We start from the raw sequence: 12,195 nt of genomic DNA, 5'->3' as shown, positions 1-12,195 counted from the left end.
ATGAGTGTCTACTGGGAATCTCCTGTGGGCCAGGTACCGTGCAGGCACTGGGGTGAGCAAGGCGATAGCAGAACTGGAGTCTAGCCTGGCCTGCAGCCGCGGGTACTTGCACTGCTCCTCAGGACCACTAGCCCTCGGGTATTGAGGGTCTCAGGGACTAGGTCAAACCCTCTGCTTCCCTTCCTCTGAGTCAGGGATGGAATATCTGGGGTCAGTTGTGCTCTCACTAGCAAGAGGTCCTCTGGAATGGGGGACACTAGGAAGGGCTTACATCACAACATCCACTTACTTTCCCACTTATTTGTCTGAATCCAGTTCACACAGAGCCATGCTGGTCTGGCTTCTGGGAGTCGCTCTGCCCAAACTCTCCCCAGACCCCAACTCAGCAGCAGACCAAGAGCAGCCTGGAGTGTTAGGGGAGGTTTAGAAGGGACAGTGAAGCCTGACAAATGGTGGGCACAGACAAAAAATGGCCACATCCAGCATTCCAATGTTGGGGGAAGGGGGTGTGTGTGGGAGGGTGGGGGTGGGGGTGGGTATGTGTGTGTCACACTTTTTTTTTTTTTTTTTGGCGGTACGTGGGCCTCTCACTGTTGTGGCCTCTCACAGGCTCCGGACGCGCAGGCTCAGCGGCCATGGCTCACGGGCCCAACCGCTCCGCGGCATGTGGGATCCTCCTGGACTGGGGCACGAACCCATGTCCCCTGCATCGGCAGGTGGACTCTCAACCACTGCGCCACCAGGGAAGCCCTGGGTCACACATTTTATACCAGGGAATTTGGTGGGATCTCTGAGTAGCATTCCTTGAGTGCCGCCCACGATCCTCTCTTGCCAATCAAGATCTTACCAGGTACATAGGATGTCCAGATCCCCGAACCCAGCTCAGGGCAGGCCAAACCAGGCAAGTGTCCAGGTCTCTGAGATGGCAGCTGGGGCGGGGGTGTGGGGTCTCTACCCTGAGGCAGCATCGCTTACCCCTGCAGCTCTATGGTGTGACAGAGCTCCATCACTACACTACCCTCGAGGACCAGAACTGTCTCCTCTGTGTGTGTATTTTCTGTGGTGCCGAGCATGATGCTTTATTCTGTTTAGGAACATCACAAAACTTGGTTGAATTGAAGACACAGCCTCTGCTTTCAAGGGGCGTCATGCATCATAGGGATCAAAGACGTGTCATGAAATAAACAAAACACAAGGAGGGTAAGTGTTCACTTCAGTCAGATGCAAATACAATTCCATGGTAATGACTCCCTTTTTAGGTGCTAATACTGCCATTTAGAGAAGATCTTCCACATGCCAGGAATGGTGTGAAGCACTTTTCATATTTTGTCTCATAATCCTTTCTATTTTTTTCATAACCCAGATCTAATAATTCCTGCAAGGCAGAGACTGTTCTCATCTCCACTGAAGAGAACAAGGCTCAGACTGTTAGGTCATTCCTCTGAAACCACAGTTAAGGATCAATGGAACCAGAGTCCACATTCAAGTCTACCTGAGTTCAAAAGATATTTGGAAAGTGAAGAGCTGGCACATTTTATGATTTTGATTGAAATTTTGAAATTACACCATGCCTTGATTTTTCTGTTTCATTGTTCAGGATGTGGGGATATTTGGGGGAGCACTTCTCACTTTTCTTTGTTGCAGAATGTGATGGTGACTCCTTAGTCATGAAATAGTACCACTACTGACGATGAAGATGTTCGTGATGATGCAGAGAAATTAACGACTCACCACCATCATTAAACAGACTATAAGTTGACAAGAAAAGTTACCCAAAACACTAGAAGTAGAGAGGGAAAGAGAGGGTTATGTCGAGATGGTTGACTATATACTCACTCCATCCAGCCCTGAGTCATTATAAACACTGGGACAGATACTAAAGAAAATCTATAGCATTGCAGGAAAACATAAGGGGTGCCCTCAGTGGACTAGAAACCATGAAGATATCCTGGAAAATAGGTGTCAGATTAGGTCAGGTCGGAAGGGGTACTCACAGCTCACAGATCAGGAAAGCAAGGTCTGCCACAAAAGGTGGGAACTGTTCCAGCGTGCGCCAAACTGGGGTGCATGGGCGAGGGAAGCAGGTGGAGTCACTCCCGGGGTACTGCAGAGGTTGTAGTCAGAAGAATCAGCTTCCTCTCTCCTTGTCCCAGCACTTCTTGCCATCAGAGGCAACTCTGAGGCTTTGTCATGAGCAGGGCACGAGGGATGATACAGAAAAGGAGAAATTATTTATGGCCATGGTGACCTTAAGATACACTGATCCGTAAAGATTAGAAGAGGTTTACAATGGCAGTCAGAGGGCATACCTGCCCCAAAGACTGCTCTGGGTCCTTGATGCCATGGGCCCTGTCTCCCCTGGAACCTGCCTTGTTATGCTCCGGACTGCAGACTTAGATAATGAGATGCCCCACTTCTAAAAATGTGGCTTTATATTAACTTTTCTGCAATGTATGTATCGGCAGTCACATGTGTACTTACCAAAAGGGTGAAAAACTCCAATGAATTGCCATGGAGATGAAACCTGGAATGAGGTTGCCATGGAAACAAAACTGTTTCTAAAATGCCACATCACCTTGGGGAAGTAGGAAGCTCCTGTCAAAGACTTGAAGCTAGGTCTTCCCTGGTGGCACAGTGGTTGACAGTCCGCCTGCCGATGCAGGGGACACGAGTTCGTGCCCCGGTCCGGGAAGATCCCACGTGCCACGGAGCGGCTAGGCCCGTGAGCCATGGCCGCTGAGCCTGCGCGTCCGGAGCCTGTGCTCCGCAATGGGAGAGGCCACAACAGTGAGAGGCCACAACAGTGAGAGGCCTGCGTACCGCAAAAAAAAAAAAAAAAAAAACACTTGAAGTTAGAGGCCAAATCACAGACCTTCCCATCAGGGCTGGGTGCTCTTTCAGTTTCTTTTTACTTCTTTTTTTCTTTTCTTTTCTTTTCTTGCCATCCCCAAAGGCAAGGGATTTAAATTTTGAAGACTTTGATTCAAGCTCTGGCTGTGCCATTAATAAGTCATGGGAATCAGGTATCTGAGGGCCCTGAAGAGGTGTGAGGAAGAGGGCTGCTGGCCCTCCTCTCTGGCTCTGTATTGACCTGCCGTGTGACCTTGGACAAGTCATTCTATCTGTTCCTGGGTTTCCTCCCATACGAAGCAAGGAGCTGGACTAGGTGGTCTCTAAGATCATTCCAGTACTTTTCTCTCTCCCATGACACTCTGCCTCGAGGGGCAACCAGCCTCTCAAGTAAATTAGGCCAGCGGAGCTGTCTGTGGTGCTGAACATCTGTCTGTTGAGCTCCTGGGCCACATCCTTTTTTCAATAGATCATGGCTATTCTCAGCACTCCCAGAGACTGGCGGACTCAGGCCGCCTCCATCAGGAGCCTAGGGACCTGCTTGCAGCTGGAGAGGAGACTCCAGAGGGTCTTGGAGTTCAGAGAGCACTGGAGGAGGAATCTAGAGGTGTGGTCCCAGCCTGACTCTGACATTTGCTGTCAATGGGTTTTTGATGAAGCCACACTTTCCCTGTGGACCTTTGTTTTCTCATCAATGAGACTAAGATGGGGACTAAGATGATCCCTAATGCCCGATGGGCCAGAATAGTCCTGGGAAGCTTGCCTGGGCTACAGGGGACAGGAGAGCCCATACACATTCAGCCAATCCCCACCTGTCCCAAGGCTCAGGCTTCTCTAGTAGGACCGACGATGATGAACAAAGCACACGCCCTTGTTAGGAACATATGTTCTTTTGTCTGGAAGAAAAGACAGGCCGTGAGCAGATGTAGCATTTACATTTTCTCAAGTGACAACTGAACACTGAGGATGATTACTGCTTGTCATGAAACGTGTCAAAACTATAATAAAATCTCCAACTTATATCATCCGCCTACTTATCTGATTATCTTTCCAGAATCTGCTTCACTCCTCAGTATCACAGGATGAAAAAGACAAAGAAAGGAAAGCTCAAAGGGAGTTCACACTAGGAGGGACACAGACACCACAATTCGCTCTGAAACATGTTTTTCACCCTTCAACTCCCCCATTTGTTGACATAATGGGATGTTTGGGAGTGTGGAGTCCATAATCAAGAAGGGCCCCTTGGGTTTCCCTGGTGGCGCAGTGGTTGAGAGTCCGCCTGCCGATGCAGGGGACACGGGTTCGTGCCCCGGTCCGGGAAGATCCCACATGCCGCGGAGCAGTTGGGCCCGCGAGCCATGGCCGCTGAGCCTGCGCGTCCGGAGCCTGTGCTCCGCAACGGGAGAGGCCACAACAGTGAGAGGCCCGCATACCGCAAAAAAAAAAAAAAAAAAAAAAAGAAGGGCCCTTGATTCAAGTCCTGCTTCTGCTCCTTATCAGCTATAAGACATGCTTTCCAAGCTTCAGTTTCTTCGTTTGTAAAATGGGGGTTAATGACACATACCTCTTTTTAAAAATTTTTTTTATTTTTTGCGGTACGCGGGCCTCTCACTGTTGTGGCCTCTCCCGTTGCGGAGCACAGGCTCCGGACGCGCAGGCTCAGCGGCCATGGCTCACGGGCCCAGCCACTCCGCGGCATGTGGGATCTTCCCGGACCGGGACACGAACTCGTGTCCCCTGCATCGGCAGGCGGACTCTCAACCACTGCGCCACCAGGGAAGCCCTCTTGTCTGGTATTTTATTTCCACCTTTTTTTTTTAAACTCTCCCCAAAATAGTCATTATAAGTGTCTTTTTATTTTTAAAATTACATACAGTGAAATTCATTTTTTTCTGGTGTATGGTACTAGGTGTTTTGACAAATGCTTCGAGTTGTGTAATCGCCAACACAATCAAGATACAGAACAGTTCTACCAGACAAACACAGTTCCTCATGCTGCCACTTTGTAGTCAAATCCTCCCTCCTTCCTTTAACCCCTGACAATCACTGACTTGTTCTCTGTCCTTATGGTTTTTCTTTTCCAGAATGTCAAATCAATGGAACCATAAGATATATAGCCTTTCCAGTTTGGCTTCTTACACTTAGCTTAATGCATCCACATTGCTGCACGTACCAACAGTTCGTTCTTTTTTATCGTTGAGTAGTAGTCCATCATATGAATGCATCACAGATGTTTTAAATTAATTTTTGATTTTTATCTATCTCCAGTTGAAGGGCATTTGGGTTGTATCAGTTTTTGGTGATTATGAAAAATCCATCACAGTCATGTACAGTTTTGTATGTATGTGTACAAAAATTTTTCATTTCTCTTGGGTAAATACCTAGAAGGGGGACTGTTGCGTCATATAGAAAGTATATACTTAACTCTACAAGAAACTGCCGAAGTGTCTTCCACGGTGGACGTCACACTTTGCATTCCCATCAGCAATGTGCAAACGCTTTAGTTGCTCTGCATCCTCACCAGCACTTGGTAATGTCAGGGTTATTATAATTTTTGTATTTTGTTTATTTGTACATGTGTCTTTCTAGTATGTGTGTAGCAATATCTCACTGAGTTAAATTTCTATTTTCTAATGAATGGTGGTGTTGAAAATCTTTTCATGGGCTCATCTGTCATCTGCATGTCTTCTTGAGTGAAGTGTCTTTTGCTCAGTTTTAAAGTTGGGTTGTTAGTTTCTGATTGTTGACTTCTGTGTAGTTTGGATACAGCCTTTTGGCCGATTGTGATTTGTGAATATTTTTTCCCAGCCTATGCCTTGTCTTTTCATTCTCTTAACAGAGTCTCTCACAGAGTTCCATACCTCCCCCAACCACTGCCACCCCCACCACCGCTACTGTGTCCCCAGTACCTAGCTAGCACCTGCATGGCAGGGACGCCACAGATGTCTGTTGAGTGGATGATAATAGTGAATGAAGAGGTGACTCACTCAGGTCTATTGCCTTCTTGCGCTGGTTCTCTGTTCTCCAAGTGGCTTTCCGATCTTTATTTTGGCTTCCCTGGTCTCCTGACTCCAAGAAAGGAGTCCCCAGAATAGTGAGCATGGGTAGTCCAGTGACTGAAAAGGCAGCCTCCATCCCTTCCATCCTGAGTTTAGGAAGTGGTGCTCTGGTTGCTCATCACTGAGTCTGGTCAGTCCAGAGAGGCTGTGGCCACTGTTGAGGGTCCTGGCCCACCGTCTGGACCCTCCTGAAGCCTGGACCATGATGGTCACTCTGAAGTCCGCCCTGTGAGGTCCTGCCTGAGGGCCCAGCCAGCCTTCCTCAGATGGCACCTCTCTTGCATCTCTCTCTTCCCTGCTCAGTCCAGAAGGTGAGGGAGGGAAGTCAGCTCCAGGGTGGGAGGATTGGCTTCTGGGGACCCCCAGGGATGGAAGGACTTTCCGTGGTTAGAGAGATAAAAAGGGAGGAGAAAGGTTTTGGGGGTGGAGAGTGGGAGGGCAAAGGAGAGAGCCTGGAACAAAAAAAGTGTTCAGGAAATACTCTAGCTTAATCCCTTCTCACCATAGTTCAGTGTAAAGGGATTGCTATCTGTGGGGGTTGGTAGAGAAGTTTTATTTCCAAATGCAGCAGAGCCTTCTTTGCTCTAGAGATAGTCAACTTGCCTTTTTTCTTAGTTCCCCAAAGAAAGATGGAGAACTTCTCCTTTCTCCAGGGTTTTGAATGCAGTGTCAGGAATGCAATGGGGGACCTAAGTGTGGTCGTGATCTACAGGACCTGAAAAACAGTCAGCGGTTCTTGAGCACTGCCAGACCAAGAGAAGTAAACTTAGAAGTCGGGGTGGGGTAGTGGCAGATTTAGGCTTTTCCAAAAAAGAAAGCAGGATACTTTTCCTTTTGAGCCAAACCTCTTCTGAAAAATTTAAAGACTGGAGGTCATGCACTTTGCTGACTGCTCTCAGTCAGTCTGTCCATCTGTCTGCTGGTAGGAAGCAGATGATGCTTCTGCTGCTAAGGCACCCTCTGCCCCCGCCTTCTCACCAGCTCCCTGGTACTGCTCTCTGGCCACACTTAGGTCTCCCCTTGCATTCCTGACACTGACTCACTTGTCCTAGGATGCTCTGCCTGTGGAGGAGAGCCTTGGGCACACCTAATTTTGTCAAGCTGTCCTGCCTGGACACATGGAGACCTTGTCTTTGCACTGGAATTTACTTTGGTAAAGCATTTCCCATCTCACACTACTCATTCAGCCTTGTACTAGGTTCTTCAAGGTAGGTTGTACATTTCACTGTTGGGGAAACTGAGGGGTCATACAGCAAGTTGGGGGATGGAGTGGGCTAGAGCCCATGTTCTCCCAACCCGCATCCACGTGGGGGGTTTTCATGGACTGGACTCAGTCTTCAGGCAGACTCAAACTCCCCAGAGCCCCTGACTTCCCAGGAAGTTGCGTCCACCCCTTGTCCCCATCCCACGACCTCTGGAGGCAGGGAGAACTCCTGTGCACCGAAGTGGGTGGTGGGAGGGACGATGCCCTGATGGCCCAGTCCTCACCCCTGAGCTGGCACATCCTCCTGGAGTGTTCTGCAGCTAGGCCTCAGAGTAGCTCATCTTTAAGTCTCCTTCCAGCTCCCCCTTCCCATGGTTCTTGGCTTAGTCAGGCTCTGAGACGCCTTGGCTCCTGCCATCAGCACTTCCTTCAGTTTAAGAATAAAAGGAAGCCATCCTCTGAGCCCCCACGCGCATCTCCCACCCCCAGAGTCTTCTTTGCTAGCTCCTGCTGTTGCGGCTGTCAGTAGATTTTTGGGTAATTGTTGCCATGGAGACCCTGTCTTGAACTATTGTGCAAATGTGTCCCATCTTTCTCCTTATTTGGTGTGTGATATGAATGCGGGTAAAATGGGGAGGCTGAAGGCGCGCCCTTGCCATGCAAGTCGGTTTACCTGGGCCCGAGCTTCTTGGTAGCCTGCACCCCATTCCTGTCTTCATCAAGGTCTCTGGCCAGTTGCTGCCAATGGAAAGAAAGTCCTGGACAAGTTCAGAGACACCTATTTCTATAAATTACAAAATGCTTGACAGGGGAGGGCCCATGTCAGTCTTACTCATAGCTACATATACAGTATTTAGCAATGTGCCTGTATATAACAGACGCTTAATCACTATTTCTTGCATGAATGTTGAATAAGCATAGATCCGCAAGAGTAGTCTTATTGATCCTTAAGTACATACTTCAGTGGCTTCAGTAAGAATGATTCCTCTTGTTCTATGTGTTTATCCCTCGTGGGAATGGAAACACTTTCAGGATGCTTCGTGACTTCTAAGGTTACACACACCTCTGGCAGAGCTCAGCCAGGTGCAGCTGAGGACAAGGAGACCTGCTCTCCATGGGTTGAACGGGATCACCCAGATCCACTGACTTTTGGCAGCAACAGATCCCCAAAGCAGTAGCCCCCATTCCTGGAACCATCATCCCCTTGGGGAATTAAGCCAGAGCTCCCAGCACCTTCCTCCAAGAGATGAAGCCTGTCTAAAAGATGAGGACTCACTCACCTAGACCCCAGCTCCAACCCACTTCCATAATCACCAACAGGCACACCAATCCTGCCGCAGAATCCAGGCTTAGCACCTCGCCTCCGTTTCCCCGAGCACTCAGCCTCCCACATGCAGATGACTGGATCACTCGCACTATTTTTATCACGCCTCTTTCCTATCCAAGATCTGTCCTCATCTCCCCACTGCTTTTTCTACCAGATACAGACTCAACTTGCATTCAAGGGCTTTCAATTCCTTCCTCTCCCACCAAACAAGCCAGCCCTTCATGCCCTCTCCACCTTGCCCCTCCTCACCTTGGCTCCCTGCCCTCTGTACTTCCAGGTCAGCTCTCTGAGAGCAGCCTCACCCACCGTGCTCAGACTGGCTTTACTCAGGCTCTGTCCTCCCCGAATGACTTTCTCTGACCCTTGTTGGGAATCCATCACCTTCTCCGAGAACTTACGTTAGCATCCTTCCTCCACAATGGCTCACGGCACAGCTGCTGCTGAAAAGCCTTGAGTGTTGGAATGGGGGCAGGAGGTACAAAGACAGGGTAGCATGTTGAAGAGAGCAGGAGGGTGGTATTGTGTCCCACCAGCACTGTCAGCTACACAGGCTACTCCAGGGCTGCCATCCAACAGGAGCCACGAGACAGAAAACATATGGCCACCCCCTCGGTGTCTACGTGGATTTGACAAGCTTCCCAATAAAGGATTCATTGTTACCCAACAGACAAGGAACAAGGGAAGCAAGAAGGCTTATAAGGCAGAATTCTGGCCTCGTGTGGGGAGGTTTCTGTTTACGCTGCTACACAGGAGGGAACAGGAGCTGAGTTAGAATATTTCTGGAGTTGCTGAATAGCATTCTGATCCAGGACTAACCTTATGGGCTCTTCATCAGTTTTCCCCTGAAGGTTAAGATGGACCCTCCTGTGAGTGAGGAGGGCTACTCTTACCCCTCTTCCTCCCACTCTCCATTTCTACAGGGCTGTAGGTCAGACCGTATTTTCTTGCCTTGCTGATGAGGCTTCGTGAGGCATGGAGAGATGATTCTAGCTTGCGCAGTGCCTAGTCTGATGTGAGGAGAGGCAGCAACTGGATCCCCGATCTAAGAGGGGAGTTAGAGTCCCCGCCCCCAGAAGGTTCCTAGACTGATGGTGGAGACACTGCCCCTGTTCTAAAAAGCTCTTTAGTCAGTTGGCCAGGGGTGAGGTGAGAGGGATGACATACACACAGCTACGCTCAAATAACACATCTGACCAAGTACAGCTGGACCAAAGTGTTAGCAAAAGCAAGGAATCACAAAGCGAGGAATGGTGACGAAGTTAAGACCTGGTTTGGAAGGCTACCTGGAGGAGGTGAGCGCTGAAGGAATGGTTTGGTGAAGAGAAGGGATTCCAAGCCATGCACTGCATGGGAGGTGTGCTTGGCCTGAGACGTCCACAGAGAATTGATGAGTGTGTTCCTTAATGAGTCTGGTTCAGAAATCAAGTCCTTCCAAGCTTTACTTGGACTCCTGTCAAGACAAAAATTGGGGGGGCTCAAGGTCTATTTGAGTTAATATTTACTGTGTGCCAGCTTTGCATCTAGCATCTTATAATGTAAATAACTTGGGAGGAGAGAACAGAGACAGACAAAGGCATGGCTTTGGTCTTGTAGAGGGTTTCCTTCTGAGCCTTCAATGAAAGACACAGAAACCCAGCTTAAGTAGGAGAGGGATTTACTGGCTCCCTAAATCGGTAAGTTCTGAGGGCATGGCTCAATCCAGGGGCTTACCTGACACTGTTCCCTCTCTCTCTCCCTCCCTCCCTCCCCCCTCTCTCTTCTCCTCTCTCTCTCCCTCCCTCCCCCCGCTCTTTTCTCCTCTCTCCCTCCCTCCCTCCCCCCTCTCTCTTCTCCTCTCTCTCTCCCTCCCTCCCCCCGCTCTTTTCTCCTCTCTCTCTCCCTCCCTCTCTCTCCATCTCTTGGCTGTGCTTTCCTCTTGGAGGGCTTCATTCTCAGGCAGCCTCTCCACACGGCTGGAACAAAAGCTCCAGGTTAAGATGTCTTGCTCTCACGGAGGCAGTGATCAGTCAGAATTAGTACTAAAGGGGCCATGCCAGTCTGAGTCTGTTCCTTTTGAAACTTTCCCGGAAGTCCCTTCCAGCAACTTCTCCCCACATCCTGTTGACCAGAACTGGGTGACATAACTTCTCCCACTGCAAGAAAGCCTGCAGAGGCAAGTATTTTCAACTGGGCTTCCAATAAAATTAGGGTTTTGTTATTGAGAACCAAAGGGAGAAAGGACATTGGTGGGGCAGCCAGCACTGTCTATAGGAATACCAAGGAAGATTCTTACTGGCTCTGCATGGTCATGTGGTCATCCCTGAACCAACCACTAGGGCCTACTGATAGAGTCCTCTGATTGGCCAGGCTTGCTTCAGGGGCTTCCCCCTGTTGAAGAAGGCAGCCCTAGCTGAATCCCATGGAACAGATTTTTCCATAGGAAGGAGAGATTATGTTACCAGCAGAAGGGGATAACGGCTTGTAGTCCAAAGAGGGGATGCTGGGCAGATAAACAACATACGCCCACGACAAGAATTCTCCAGTACAGAAAGAAAATATACCGGAAAAAAAAAAAGCTTTAAAAAGAAAAATAGCTTCAGGAATCTCCTCCTCTCCCTGACACAATATATACAAAGTTATACTGCAGGAACCAAATAGAGCTGCACTGAGAAAAATGGTTTAGAAAGGAAGACATCCTGGTGGGAGTGAACTTGGAGTTGGGGTGTGAAGGAGGTGATGGCTAGAGAGGAGGAGCAGGGAGGCAAAAGCCCAGAGGGAGAAGCGCTACACAGAGGCCAGGAACAGGGCTGGCTGGGAAAGAGAGGGGAGGAGGAGTGGACAGCCCACCCTCCCACAGAGGCTGTGAGGGTGGGGTCCTCCCTGAGTGTACCTGGTCCCCAGAAAACTGGAGGCTTCCCTTTCCCACCTGGGTCACTGTCTGGCTTTGGTGCAGCAGTGGTTGAGAATCAGCCTGCCAATGCAGGGGACACGGGTTCGAGCCCTGGTCCAGGAAGATCCCACATGCCGCGGAGCAACTAAGCCTGTGCGCCACAACTATTAAGCCTGCGCTCTAGAGCCCGCGAGCCACAACTACTGAAGCCTGCGCGCTACAACTACTGAGCTCACGTGCCCCAACTACTGAAGCCGTGCGCTCTAGGGCCCGTGTACCACAACTACTGAAGCCCGCGCACCTACAGCCCATGCTCTGCAACAAGAGAAGCCACCGCAATGAAAAGCCCGGGCACCGCAACGAAGAGTAGCTCCCGCTCGCCACAACTAGAGAAAGCCCGCACGCAGCAACGAAGGCCTAACGCAGCCAAAAATAAATTAAAAAAGAATTATCTTGGCCTGGGAGGTGGGGCAGAGGGGTACGGGGAAGACTTCCAATGCCAAATTGCAGGGGAGAGGAGGGAGGTGGCTCTGACATGGGAGCAAGAGGGAGCCACTGAGAGCAAGTTCCTAACCCAGTAAGGGCTATGCCAGTTATCAGACACATCCCAGGCGGCTCTACCTGGCAGCGTGACAATTCACCATTAAACCTGGGATCTGGCGCCGGCTGATGCAGCAGCTGGGCGAGGAGCCCAGGCACAGACAGCTCTGGTGGGAATCTTTAAGGATGAAAATGATGGGAAAGGAACTTGCTGTTTCCATGGAAACTGACTCTGGGAGGATGAAAAATGGTCCAATGGGTAACCCGAGGGGAGAATGCCACCCACCACCAGGCTTTCACTGTGGGCGGCAAGCGGGCACCTCTGGAAGCGCCGTTTCAGCCACGT

General features: G+C 49.9%; 1 long non-coding RNA gene across 1 annotated transcript; it reads right to left on the bottom strand.

Moving 5' to 3' along the window:
* Nucleotides 1-874: 874 nt before the first annotated feature.
* On the bottom strand, nt 875-10,156 carry LOC115849122 (uncharacterized). Its single transcript, XR_009560255.1, has 3 exons — nt 5,838-10,156; nt 3,663-3,746; nt 875-2,812 (listed from the first exon to the last, which is right to left on the bottom strand). It is a non-coding gene; the product is annotated as an uncharacterized lncRNA (long non-coding RNA).
* Between the last annotated feature and the right edge of the window lie 2,039 nt (nt 10,157-12,195).

This window comes from Globicephala melas, chromosome 20, assembly GCF_963455315.2.
Source record: "Globicephala melas chromosome 20, mGloMel1.2, whole genome shotgun sequence".
In the NCBI taxonomy this organism is placed as follows: Eukaryota; Metazoa; Chordata; class Mammalia; order Artiodactyla; family Delphinidae; genus Globicephala; species Globicephala melas.
This window is presented reverse-complemented; position numbering and strand designations above follow the sequence as displayed.